Raw genomic sequence first — 13,900 nt, 5'->3', positions numbered from 1 at the left:
TAAACTTGACAGAACAAGGTTTAAATCCCACGGGCAAAGCGGGGATTTAACTGGAGGTTTAATACGTAAGACCCCTTGAAGGAAGGTCTTAACCAGCGAGTGGGTGGCCAGCGGCCGCTGAAACCACACTGACAGAGCAGAAATCTGTCCTTTGATTGTGCTTAATGCCAATCCTTTATCCACTCCTAGCTGGAGAAAACTTAATACTCTATCGATGGTAAATTTGCGAGAAAGCCATCGCTTGGACTCACACCAGCCTACATAGGCCTTCCAGACCCTGTAATAAATCACCCTAGAGACCGGTTTCCTGGCTCTGATTAGGGTAGAGATTACTTTCTGAGACAGACCTCTACCCCTGAGAATCAGGGATTCAGCTTCCAGGCCGTCAAATTTAGATGCCGTAAGGCAGGGTGGAGGATCGGACCTTGCGATAGCAGGTCTGGCCATAGAGGAAGAGTCCAAGGGTCTCCCACTACCATCCTTAAGATTAGTGAGTACCATGCCCTTTCTGGGCCATGCTGGAGCTATCAGGATGACTGGTATGTGCTCCACCCGGATCCTGCGCAGCAGGCGGGGTAGTAACTGGAGCGGGGGAAACGCATAAAGAAGTTTGAACTGATGCCAAGGGCAAACCAACGCATCGGTTCCGCAGGCCATCGGATCCCTTGAGCGGGACATGAACCTGTCTAGCTTCTTGTTGAGTCTCGATGCCATGATATCCACGTCCGGCACTCCCCATCTTTGGCAGAGTGCTTGAAAGATTTGTGGATGCAGAGACCATTCCCCCGGCAATAGAGTCTGGCGGCTTAAGAAGTCCGCCTGAAAGTTGTCCACTCCTGGAATGAATATTGCCGATATGCAGGGCACATGAGCCTCTGCCCATAGGAGAATCAAGCTCACCTCTCTCTGAGCGGCTTGACTCCTGGTTCCCCCTTGGTGATTTATGTATGCCACGGCCGTGGCATTGTCTGATTGAATTCTCACCGGGAACCCCTGCAATTTTGACGTCCAAGCCCTGAGGGCTAGTCGAGCAGCTCTGAGCTCCAAGATGTTGATGGGCAACTGCTTCTCTGGCGTTGCCCAAGTACCTTGGCGAGTGCAACCATCCAAAATTGCTCCCCAGCCCGTCAGGCTGGCATCTGTGGTCACTATCTTCCAAGCCACTGGGCTGAAAGACTTCCCCTTCAGTAGATTCTGAGGGTCTAACCACCAACACAGACTTTGTCGGACTCTTGATGAGAGCGGCAACGGGATATCCAAGGCCTGTGGCCTTCTGCTCCATGCTGACAGGATGGCTGCCTGCAGGATGCGAGTGTGGCTCTGGGCGTATGGTACCGCCTCGAATGTGGCCACCATCTTGCCTAGTAACCTCATACATAGGCGAATAGTCGGTTCCTTCTTGCTTAGAACCAGTAGGATTAATTCCTTGATGGCTTTGACCTTCCTCAGAGGTAGAAACACTCTTTGTTGTTCTGTGTCTAATCTCATGCCGAGATATTCCAACTGCCTTGTGGGCAGGAAAGCGGACTTTTCTCGAATTAGGACCCAGCCGAACTTCTCGAGGTATTGGACCGTGAGGGCCACTGCTCGCTCCAAGCCGGGAGACGAGTGATCTATGACTAGGAGGTCGTCCAGGTATGCTAGGATCGTGACCCCTTGGATCCTTAGTTTGGCTAGGATTGGAGCTAGGACCTTCGTGAACACCCGGGGGGCCGTAGCCAACCCGAAGGGAAGCGCCACGAATTGGAAGTGACGCAAAGCCACCATGAAGCGTAGATATTTTTGATGTGGCTGATAAATTGGAAGATGAAGGTAGGCATCCTTTATGTCTATGGACGCTATGAAGTCGTCCTTTTGGAGTGTGGTAGCTGCTGACCGCACGGATTCCATCCGAAATGAGCGGATCTTTAGGTATGTATTTACCATCTTTAGGTCCAAAATTGGCCTGACATCTCCATTGGACTTCGGGATGATGGATAGGTTGGAGTAGAAACCTAGCCCCTGTTCCAGGACTGGTACCTCTACTATTACTTCCTGGGAAAGTAGATGATTTAATGCAGACATTAATGCGGCTCCTTTCTCCGGATCGTTTGGAATCCTCGACTCCTGGAAATGAAGAGGAGGAAACCTTAGGAAATCTAATTTGTAGCCCGTGGCCACGGAAGACCGTACCCACTCGTCGGGAATGCTGGCTTCCCAAACCTCTGAAAAGAGTCGCAGCCTTCCCCCCACCTTCGTGGGTGGGGGCGCCCCTTCATAAGGTCGGCTTGGGGGCTGGTTTTGCTGGTTTGCGAACCCACTGCTTTCTGCCTCTAGCAGCCTGTCCTTGTGATTTGCTGTTGAAGCCGAAGTTTGCTTTCGCAGGAGGCCGTCGATACTGTTTGGCATTAGAGGGCCCCTGCCCAGGGGAGTACTGTCGTTTAAACGCAGGCCCCTGAAACTTCCTCTTAGTTGGCAAGAGAGTACTTTTGCCATTTGAAATGGTTTGAATGTATTTATCTAGGTCTTCTCCGAAGAGTCGTCCTCCATGGAAGGGGAACCCTACCAGGAGCTTCTTGCATGGGGGCTCGGCCTCCCAGCTTTTTAACCATAAGAGTCTTCTCATATGGATAAGGGATAACGATAAACGTGACGCTTGCTGGATAGAATCCTTAATTGCGTCTACTGTAAAAACATATGGCCCTAGGGACATCCGAAAATTCTTCTGCCTGCTGGGCAGGAATAAGTTTAAGCATCTGCTTAACTTGATCCGATAATGCTTGAGCAACCCCAATCGCAGCCACAGCTGGCTGTACTACTGCCCCTGCAGTAGTGAAGGAGTTCTTAAGTAGTGCTTCCAAGCGTTTATCAACTGGATCCTTGAATACCTGTATGTTTTCTACAGGGCATGTTAATGATTTGTTAATACATGAGATGGCTGCGTCCACTGCAGAAGTAGCCCATTTCTTGGAAAATTTATCTTCCATAGGATATAGGGCAGAGAATCTTTTAGGTGGTAAGAAGATTTTATCTGGCTTGTTCCAATCTTGGAACAAAACTCCCTCTAGTAGAGGGTGGATCGGAAATACTGCATTGCTTTGAGGCGCCCTCAGTGAGCCCAAAGCTGAAACCGTAGATACCTGGAGATCTGGTACTGGCAAGTTGAATGCATTATGGACCAAGTCCGTTAAGGCTTGAATCCACCAGCTCTCCCCTTGGGAGACTGCTCCAGACTCCTCTGTATCCGGATCTTCGATCCCTGAACCTACTTGGTCCTTGTCCAAGAGGTCGTCCAATTCCCCTGAGGAAAGGACCTCCTCTTCTGAGGGTCCGCGCTCGGGCGACGGAGATCTAATCCGTTTACTGCCCCGCATAGCTGTGGCTATCATTTTTCCCATTCTTTTCTCCATCTCTCTTAAAGAGGTGAGTAATACCTCGTTCGTGACCATCTTAGGGTTGGACTGACCCGCGCCAGCTCCAGCCCCAGATCCCGATGGCCCCAAGGCTCCCTGTGGGGAAAGCAGCGGCATAGCTTTGTCCGAGACCTCAGACTCTCTGGGGGAATCCCCACCTCTTGTACCCTCTGACCCGGATGCCATGGTACAATACCGAGGTACACCTGCTACCTATTGGTATTTGGAACTATAAAAGTTAATTGCCCAAACACCTGTTTGGGGGATAAAAAATGCTTCCTCTCCCCTAGATGACTTTTTTTTTTTTTTTTTCGTTTTTGTTTCAAATCCAGGAAAGAAAAAACATTCTGTCCCCCTGAGTAGTATTGCAAAGAAAAACTATGAGATGGAAAAGAAACAGCCTATTTCTAGGCTTGAAAACAGTCTTCTGAAGACTGCAATATCCTTTCTGGCCACTGTGTGTCCTCGGCGCCCCGTGCTGCCGCTCTGGTCTTTCCTCCCCAGTTCCAATATATAGAATGAGCTGTTTGGAACGAAAAAGGAAGGGCCGCCCCTTCCTTAAACCACTGACCCGCCCTTCCCCCCTCAGCTAAACGGCGCGAATTGCGCCTATAACACGTGCGCGCGCGCGCCCTCCGATAGGGGGGGGGGGGGGGTTGGGGGGAAGGGAGCCTCTCTGCTCCAGCCTGGAACCACGAGGAGGTCAGCGTTTTGCCTGCTTGCAGGCTCTGAGGAGGAAGACTGATGGAGCATCGCCTGGAGGCTTGCAGGTAAGCACAGCTCTCTGACACACACATACACTTTATATCACACAGGCCCCACTCAAATGCTTTTCCAACACTACAAGGGAGGTCACTTCTTATGGGGAATAATACACATAGAGCCATCCTATCATTAAGATATGCGACTAGTTTGCCAGATGCAGCGCATAACTTTAGGCATGTCCCCTGTGACCCCCCAGAAAAAACCTGCTAAGAACCAAGTTCCGTAAGTTTTCCCCTCACTTACCTGCTCCATGCCGCAGGACTTTGCCAAGCAAGAGGCCCAATCTTCCCCCATCTCCGTGGGGATGTCTAGACCTTCAGGCCCTGGGTTCCTATGAAGGATCCACTGTCCTGGGCCCATATAGCACTCTGGCAACAGAAACATTAGGCACCCAAAGGTTTCTAAGTTCTGGGCCCAGGGTCCAGCTCTCTAAAAAGAAAAGCATTATGGGCTATACCCCAAGGGTTTGGGGTCCGGTTACTGACCACTTTAGCGCTGAGGCCTTTGGACAGAACCGGTAGCTCACCTAATCCCAAGGATGCGGAGGCAAGCTAAACCATGACCAACACCTAAGACACTGGCGTAAAAACTGAGGTACTCCTCCTATGGGAGGGGGTTATATAGGGAGGGGCATTTCCTGTTTGAGATTGCCAGTGTCAACACCTGAAGGTACTCCATATAACCCATATAGTAATGAATATGCCGCTCTGTGTCCCGTGATGTACGATAAAGAAAAGGTAACGTTTGCATGCGCCCACAGCTAGCCCAAACTCCCCCCTGTGGTCACTACACAGAGGTGTCCAGCCTCTAGCTAGCACAACTGATTTTTACAATCACTGGGGCACCCCACAATAAGTAAATAAGGGTTTTTTACTTACCCGCCCAGGCACAGGGCAGCCTTAGAAAGGGCCCAATCTTCACCCATCACGGCGGGTTCCATCACTTAAGGACCTTTAAGGACTAGGTACCCTTTCATGTTTTAGGGTCCACTCCCTTGGACCTGTACAGCACCCTGCAGTAAAACCTTAGCTCTGTGGTGTCCAAGATTCCACTACGCAGAGTCCAGTGCACAAAGGTCGTGTTACAGGATCCTTGCGAGGCTCGGGTACCATTTATTTAAGCATAAGAGCTTTTCTTCAAATGGAGCCAATTGGTCAATCGCTTGATTCATGTAGGAACTGTTTTTTGGGACTAAAGACCTGGAGCTCAGAGAGTTCAACAAATGTGCCCATCCACCTTGCAGACACTGGAAAAAAGTACTTCCTGTATGGGGGGGTTAAATAGGGGCGAGCTTCCTGTCTAAGACTTTGTCTATAAGTGTTCACCTAGAGATGGCGTATAACCCGGTAAATAATGAATATTAGTCCAACTCTGTGTCCCGTGATGTATGATAAAGAAACAAATTTATTTTATTGGGATTTTATGCGATAGACCGACAGAAAGTGGCACATAATTGTGAAGTGGAAGGAAAATGATAAATGGTTTTCAAAATATATTTTACAAATAAATATCTGAAATGCGGCATGAATTAGTATTCAGCCCCCTTTACTCCAATACCCCAAACTAAAACCTAGTGGAACCAATTCCCTTCAAAAGTCACCCAACTAGTAAATAGAGTCCACCTGTGTGTAATTTAATCTCAGTATCAATACTGCTGTTCTGTGAAACCCACAAAGGTTTGTTAGAGAACCTTAGTGAAACCAAATCCCAAAGGCCAATGGAACACACCAGTTCAGGGATAAAGTTGTGGAGAAATTTAAAGCAGGGTTACATTATAAAAAAATATCCCAAACTTTGAACATCTCACAGAGCACTGATCAATTCATCATCCGAAAATGGAAAGAGCATGACACAACTGCAAACCTACCAAAACATGGCTGTCCACCTAAACTGACAGGCCAGGCAGGGAGAGCATTAATAAGAGAAGTAGCCAAGAGGTCCATGGTAACGCTGGAGGAGCTGCAGAGATCCACAGCTCAGGTAGGAGACGGTCTACAGGACAACTATTATTTGTGCACTCCACAAATCTGGCCATATGGAAGAGTGACAAGACGAAAGCCATTGTTGAAAAAAAGCCAAAAGAAGTCCTGTTTGCGAGAAGCTATGTTGGGGACACAGCAAACATATAGAAGAAGGTGCTCTGGTCAGATGAGACCAAAATTGAACTTTTAGCCCTAGAAGCAAAATGCTATGTGTGGCAGAAAACCAACACGGCACATCACCCTGAACACACCATCCTCACCGTTAAACATGGTGGTGGCAGCATCATGTTGTAGGGATGCTTTTCTTCAGAAGGGACAGGAAAGCTGGTCAGAGTTGATGGGAAGATGAATGGAGCCAAATACAGTGCAATCTTAGAAGAAAAACTGTTAAAGTCTGCAAAAGACCTGAGACTGGGGTGGAGGTTCACCTTCCAGCAGGACAATGACTCTAAACATACAGCGAGAGTTGCAATCGAATGGTTTCGATCAAAGTATATTCAAAAAGTTCAATTTTGGTCTCATCTGACCAGAGCACCTTCTTCCACATGTTTGCTGTGTCCACCACATGACTTCTCGCAAACGGGACTTCTTAGGGCTTTCTTTCAACAATAGCTTCTTGACACTCTTCCATAAAGGCCAGATTTGTGGAATGCACGACCAATAGTTGTCCTGTGGACAGATTCTCCCACCTGAGCTGTGGCTCTCTGCAGCTCCTCCAAAGGTACCATGGGCCTCTTGGCTGCTTTTCCGATTAATGCTCTCCTTGCCCGGCCTGTCCGTTTAGGTGGACAGCCATGTCTTGGTAAATTTGCAATTGTGATATACTCTTTCCATTTTCGGATGATAGATTGAACAGTGCTCCCTGAGATGTTCAAAGCTTGGGGTATTTTATAACCTCACCCTGCTTTAAACTTCTCCACAACTTTAACCCTGACCTGTCTGGTGTGTTCCTTGGCCTTCATGATGTTGATTGTTCACAAAGTTTCTCCAACAAATCTTTATGTTGAGGTATGACACGGATGCAGAACAACATAGTTTATATAAAAGGGCAAGAATTACTATAAATATCAAATAATGGTGAGGTAAACCAATTAACTATATAATTTTAAATGTTTCCGATTGATGTAATTCATGAATCTACTAAATGTAGTAAGGACTATATTAAATAATGTAATAACTATATTAACCACTTAAGCCCTGGACCATATTGCTGGTCAAAGACCAGGCCACTTTTTGCGATTCGGCACTGCTTCGCTTTAACTGACAATTGCGCGGTCGTGCGACGTGGCTCCCAAACAAAATTGGCGTCCATTTTTTCCCACATATAGAGCTTTATTTTGGTGGTATTTGATCACCTCTGCGGTTTTTAGTTTTTGCGCTATAAACAAAAATAGAGCGACAATTTCGAAAAAATATATTTTTTACTTTTTGCTATAATAAATATCCCCCAAATACCCCCCCCCCCCCAAAAAAAATTGCAATAAGCGTTTATTGATTGGTTTGCACAAAAGTTATAGCGTTTACAAAATAGGGGATAGTTTTATGGCATTTTTATTAATATTTTATTACTAGTAATGGCGGCGATCAGTGATTTTTATCGGCACTGCGACATTATGGCAGACACTTCGGATACTTTTGACACCATTGGCATTTTTATAGCGATCAGTGCTATAAAAATGCATTGATTACTATAAAAATGCCACTGGCAGGGAAAGGGTTAACACTAGGGGGCGAGGAAGGGGTTAAGTATGTTCCCTGGGTGTGTTCTAACTGAAGGGGGGTGGACTGACTTGGGGAAATGACTGATCGCTGTTCATACATTGTATGAACAGACAATCAGGCATTTCTTCCCCTGACAGAACCGGGAGCTGTGTGTTTACACACACAGCTCCCGGTTCTCACTCTGTAATGAGCGATCGCGGGTGCCCGCCGGGCACACGTGTCGGCGTCAGAGATGACGTAGATCTACGTGATCTCGCACAGCAGAGCCGACCTGCCTGCGGCGGCTGGTCGGCAAGCAGTTAAGAGTGTCAAAACTTTATTATTTATCTTAGATTGTACCAAGGAGTGCTAAATTAGTATATATTTTATGCAACGCCAGCAATTGCTAGCATTATGTCATGTAAACTGGCACTGAGACTGCATTCTTATTGGCAAACTTTCCTTGTCCACTAATCACTCCCCCCTTTCGCTCAAACTACAAATACCGTGACATCCAGCGACGCCTCCTGAAGACGTAAACAAACAAAACATACGTCGGCGGTGGTACCTGGTCACGTGTCTTTGTCCTACGCCACTTCCGATCCATCTGGTTACCGATAATGGCCGGTGGAACGCACGCCACCACAAAGGTGGGAGGGCACTGCATCCAGACAAGCCTGCAGCCCCAGTGCCGGGTTAGGCACTTTTTAATGAGTAGCCACTCGGCTAACTTTTTATACTCTTAAGAATTTTATTAAACAATATTGCACCATGAAAGCTTTTCACTTGTGGTACATGTCCTATCAATAAACTCAGAGGAAGAGGTTGTCGTACACACTCCGATCAATTGATTTGTAGGCAGGCATTTTCCTGCTCAAGCGTATCTGACCATCTTTTTAATTAAAGAGGTCAATTATGCGGGATGTTATTTTCCGGTTCCACCGCTACACCCAAAAGGAGGCCATACTGAGACGTGCGTGGGAGCATGGGGACGTGGAGGTGAATGGATTGCAGGTCAGAATTCTACAAGACCTCTCCAGATCAACACTACGGCGCAGAGCACTGCTACGACCACTCCTGGATTTGGCCAAACAATCTGGCTTCACCTACCACTGGGGGTACTCCCTATCGGTGACCTTACGGGGAGAGCCAGGCGCCTTCACGCTCCAGTCTGCCATGGATCTGCCAGAGCTGTTCCGTTTCTTGGGCACGGAGCCAATACCGGTCCCCGACTGGCTTCAAATTCTCCCGCGCCAACTGGGCAGATCAGGCGCCTCCGCACACCGCGATCCCCTGCAGAGAGGCAGACAGAGAAACTGGTCGGCTTGGGGAGGCGGGCCATGTGAGTAGGCCCAGGGCCACCAGTCCCTGACTGGACCCCCCCCGCATGGCTGAAAGCACCCGATTGTGCTACTCGGGACACTGACTCCCTGCCCCCATTTGTATATAGCAACGGATACCTCTGTGTCCCCCCTGCTCTTTTTTATCCACCCCACGGTCACCCTCCACGGATCCCCGGCCTGGGAGGACCCCTGGATCAGACGCCCTGGCCGTTTCTTGTGACACCCACAGCGGCTCAGATAGGCCAGACTCCTGCTACCTAACATTGCGGGGTACATACCATGCCCCATCCTGGCATGCGGGGGGGGGTTCGGGACACTCCTGGGTGAGTCCGGCCTCACTACCCTCCATGTCGAACACAGACTTGGTGAGCTGGAGACCGGTGGAGTTATACTGCCCTTTCTTTTTTTTGGGGGGGGGGGGCACTGTACAGTTCTCATGGGGGAAACTTGTCAGACTGCATGATGGTTTTGGGACCCACATTTGTCTGCCGACTACAGATCAGCAAAAGCCACAGGGGGGGTGATGGGGACAGGGTCGGGTCACACAGCTCCAGCCCAAATTGCACTGTGCTCCCTTACCCTTTGCTGCTAATGGTTCAGTTACTTACTACGTTTAATATGTTGAGACCTGATATCGTGAATGTTAACCACTTCGTTACTGGCCCATAGTCAAATGACGTCCTGTTTTTAAAGATGGATATCTCAGTAACGGCAGCAGCTGCTGCCACAACTGAGGTATCCATCTTTAGTGCCGACGGTCCTGTACACGATAACGGCGGTCTCCGATCGCCGTTATCGGTGGCGGGAGAGGGGCCCCCCCCCTCCCGCCGCTGTCCCGCGCCCTCCGCCGCTTACCGGAGCCGTCGGTAGCGGCGGAGGGCATCGCGACCATCCGGCAGCTGAGCGGGGACGAGACTGAAGGAAAAATCTCCTTCGCCCGTCCCCCATAGCTCTGCTGGGCGGAAGTGACGTCAAAACGTCAGTCCCGCCCAGCCTCTTAAAGAGACATTTTTTTTTTTTGTCATTTGAAAAAATGACATTTCCAAATTATTTTTTTTTTTTTTGCATTTAAGCCCAAATATGAGATCTGAGGTCTTTTTGACCCCAGATCTCATATTTAAGAGGACCTGTCATGCTTTTTTCTATTACAAGGGATGTTTACATTCCTTGTAATAGGAATAAAAGTGATAATTTTTTTATTTTTTATTTATTTCAGTGTTAAAAATTGTAAAATAATTAAAAATAAATGCGAAAAGCAAAAAATAAATTTTTTAAAGCGCCCCGTCCCGACGAGCTCGCGCGTAGAAGCGAACGTATACGCGAGTAGCGCTGACATATGAAAACGGTATTCAAACCACACAAGTGAGGTATCGCCGCGATCGTTAGAGCGAGAGCAATAATTTTAGCCTTAGGCCTACTCTGTAACTCAAAAAATGCAGCCTGTAGAATTTTTTAAACGTCGCCTATCAAGATTTTTAAGGGTAAAAGTTTGACGCCATGCCACGAGCGGGCGCAATTTTTAAGCGTGACATGTTGGGTATCATTTTACTCGGCGTAACATTATCTTTCACAATATATAAAAAAATTGGGCCAAATTTATTGTTGTGTTATTTTTTAATTTAAAAAAGTGAATTTTTTCCAAAAAAAGTGCGCTTGTAAGACCGCTGCGCAAATACGGTGTGACAAAAAGTATTGCAATGACTGCCATTTTATTCTCTAGGGTGTTAGAAAAAAAAATATATATAATGTTTGGGGGTTTTAAGTAATATTCTAGCAAAAAAAACTGTTTTAGTCTCGTAAACACTGAATCTGAAAAACAGGCTCGGTAACGAAGTGGTTAATTGCCAGCTTGCTGCTAAGCTTTAAATAGGCTCATGTACCATTTTTTCTTATTTGCCGGGGATGGATTGGGGGGGGGGGGGGGGCTGTGGGTTCATCTCCCAGCTCTGTCTATCCACTTTCCCACTTAGGACTGCACACAATATCCAGAGGAATCTCTGGCGAGCGCCTTAGCCAATAGGGCTACTATAGGTTTTTTTTTTTTCTTTCTTTCGCTGCTCACACTAGCGACAGCCTCCTAACTTCCCTTTCCTCCCCCTCTTGGAGCTTGGTCTCCCGTTAATACCTCCCCCCACGGCTGTGTGGGTCTGATATTTCCCTCCTTCCTTCCCTTGCTTTCCACAACACCACTTTACAGGCGCAAATCGAAGTTATCCCCAAGGCAGGCAAGGACCCGGCTCAATGCGGGAGCTACTGAACTCTGACCTTAAGGTCTTTATTAAGATTCTGGCCTCCAGACTGCAACTGCATCTACATCAACTCATCCATCTGGACCAAGTAGGTTTTGTCCCAACCAGAGAGGCTAGAGACAACACTACCAAAGTCCTAAATCTGCTTCACATAGCGGTCAATAACAAGACGCCAACTGTATTTTTCGGTGCGGACACCGAAAAGGCGTTCGACCATGTAAATTGGAAATTTATTTTCGGAACGTTAAAACACATAGGCCTGGGGGATAAGATGCTGAATTGGGTGACAGCTGCGTACACGACACCGTCGGACAGGGTAAGGGCAAACTGAGTTCTCTTGGAAACGTTCCCGGTTACGAACAGGACTAGACAGTGATGCACCCTCTCACCCCCTACTATCCACGCCATCGCTAGAGCCCTTCCTGTGCCACATCCGACATTGCTGGTATAGGCGCCACTGAAACACATCACAAGGTTTCCGCTTACGCGGACGATCTTATGTTCTCCCTTTCGAACCCCGTAGTCTCGCTGCCAAACCTCCTACGCGAGATTGACGCCTACGGCCGACTCTCCAATCTAAAGATTTATTTCACCAAATCAGAGGCCATGGGGGTGGGGATACCGCCACAGCTCCTTGCTCGGCGCAAGGATGGATTTACCCTAAAATGGACCGACACAGCCCTAAAGTATCTGGGAACGTATGTACCTAGTTCACTATCCCAGCTGTTTAAACTCAACTTCCCTCCCCTACTGAAAACTGTCCAAAAGTTGCTGGATGGATGGAACAGTGGCCTCCACTCCTGGCTCGGCTGCTGTAACATCCTCAAAATGTCAATATTGCCCAAGTTTCTATACCTCCTTCAAACCCTGCCAATTCACATACCCGCGGACTATTTCAAACAAGTACACTCCTCCTTTACGCGATTCCTTTGGGTAGGGAAACACCCACACCTAAATAGGAAACTCCTCTCCCTCCCCAAATTACGCGGGGGCCTGGCATTACAGAATGTTCGCCTATACTATTATGCAGCCCATCTTAGCAGACTTTTGGACTGGTGCCGACACAAGGATACCAAGTTGTGGACACAACTAGAACAGGACCAATGCGACGTACCCCTTCACAGGGCACCCTGGTGCACCCCCACTCTACCACCTAAGATCAAACGTCACCGCCTGATAGGTAACACAGCTGCTGTTTGCTAATGTCGAAATCCGCCCTCTCGGCCCATAACTCCCCTCTAAGACCTGTGATTGGCCACCCCCAATTTGAACTGGTCTTACACGACAGAAAATTCCTTGACCTTCGTGCCGCAGGACTCTACCAAGCATTCACTTTAGCACCCAGGGGAGATGGATAACATACGCGGAATTGACAGATCCCTCTGGCCATTATAGGTTGGATTTCATGAGGGCCCAACAGCCCGGACTTTCCTTCACTACGGTACTACACCGTATCTTTTGTTTCTTTTCTATGATAAAGGTGAAAATAGGAGGGGAGACTGTGGCCACAGGAACAAAGGAGACCTGGGGCCCCCGTTCCCCAGACACACAGAATCATATCTCATATTTGCATGACCGCTACAGATCTAATTAAGACCCTTGCGGGCTTGATAACCTATACGGGCCTTCTACCCTACTGTCTGTTCTTTAAGTTGATAGGAATTTCTCTGTATGACTTTATTCATGACTGTAAACTTTGTTAACGTACCATTTTTGTTATTGTGGTCCCTGTGGACCAGTCTCTCTGAGTTAAATAAACTATAGGACTTTGTCCTTACGGCGCAGAATAAGCATGAAAAGCACTCTAAAACGTGGAGACTTTGGTACACATGTTTATTCTATCTGACGAAGGGGCGTCTCTGCTCGTCTCACAGATGGGTCTCTAGTTAAACCTTAGCTTACACACATGGCTTATTGAAGTTCCTTGCCAACCTGGATCCCCTTTCTACCTCCTTTCAAATATTTACCTGCTCATCTCTCCTAATTACCTTCCTCTATTTTTTTCCTTTACTAGTGTCTTTTTTTTTCCCTTTTCCTCTGTTCCTTGGAAGACAAAATGAACTGCAGGGTTTGGGCCTCATTCTGTGATGATTCTGCACAGTTTGTCATTCAACAACAAGAGAAGAAGTTTTTTGTGGAAATGCCTTTTATTATAATAAATGAACCGTTGATATTTAATTTCATTGTCCCAATTGTTGGGAATACTGTATATTATTTATGTGGAATTGACCACAATCGCTTTATGTTGTTGTTATTATTTTACTTGCCTTCCTCAAGTTCTAAATCAATAAAAAAATTATTTTGAAAAAAAAAAACTATACAAGCTCTATCCCATCCTTTCAAAACTTTAGATACTGAAAATACAGCATATGTTCCACTGGTTGATGCATAACTAATTAAGCTGCCACCAGCAGAGATGGACCTATTTAAAAAGGTAGCTTTTCTGAGAGATATATAACCCAATACAG

At 47.3% G+C, this 13,900-nt stretch overlaps 1 protein-coding gene across 4 annotated transcripts in view; it reads right to left on the bottom strand.

Annotated features, from left to right (window-relative positions):
* SIK3 (SIK family kinase 3) overlaps positions 1-13,900 on the bottom strand; it is a 281,667-nt gene that overhangs the window by 76,788 nt on the left and 190,979 nt on the right. The window lies entirely within an intron of this gene.

The sequence above is a fragment of the Rana temporaria genome, chromosome 10 (genome assembly GCF_905171775.1).
Source record: "Rana temporaria chromosome 10, aRanTem1.1, whole genome shotgun sequence".
In the NCBI taxonomy this organism is placed as follows: domain Eukaryota; kingdom Metazoa; phylum Chordata; class Amphibia; order Anura; family Ranidae; genus Rana; species Rana temporaria.
This window is presented reverse-complemented; position numbering and strand designations above follow the sequence as displayed.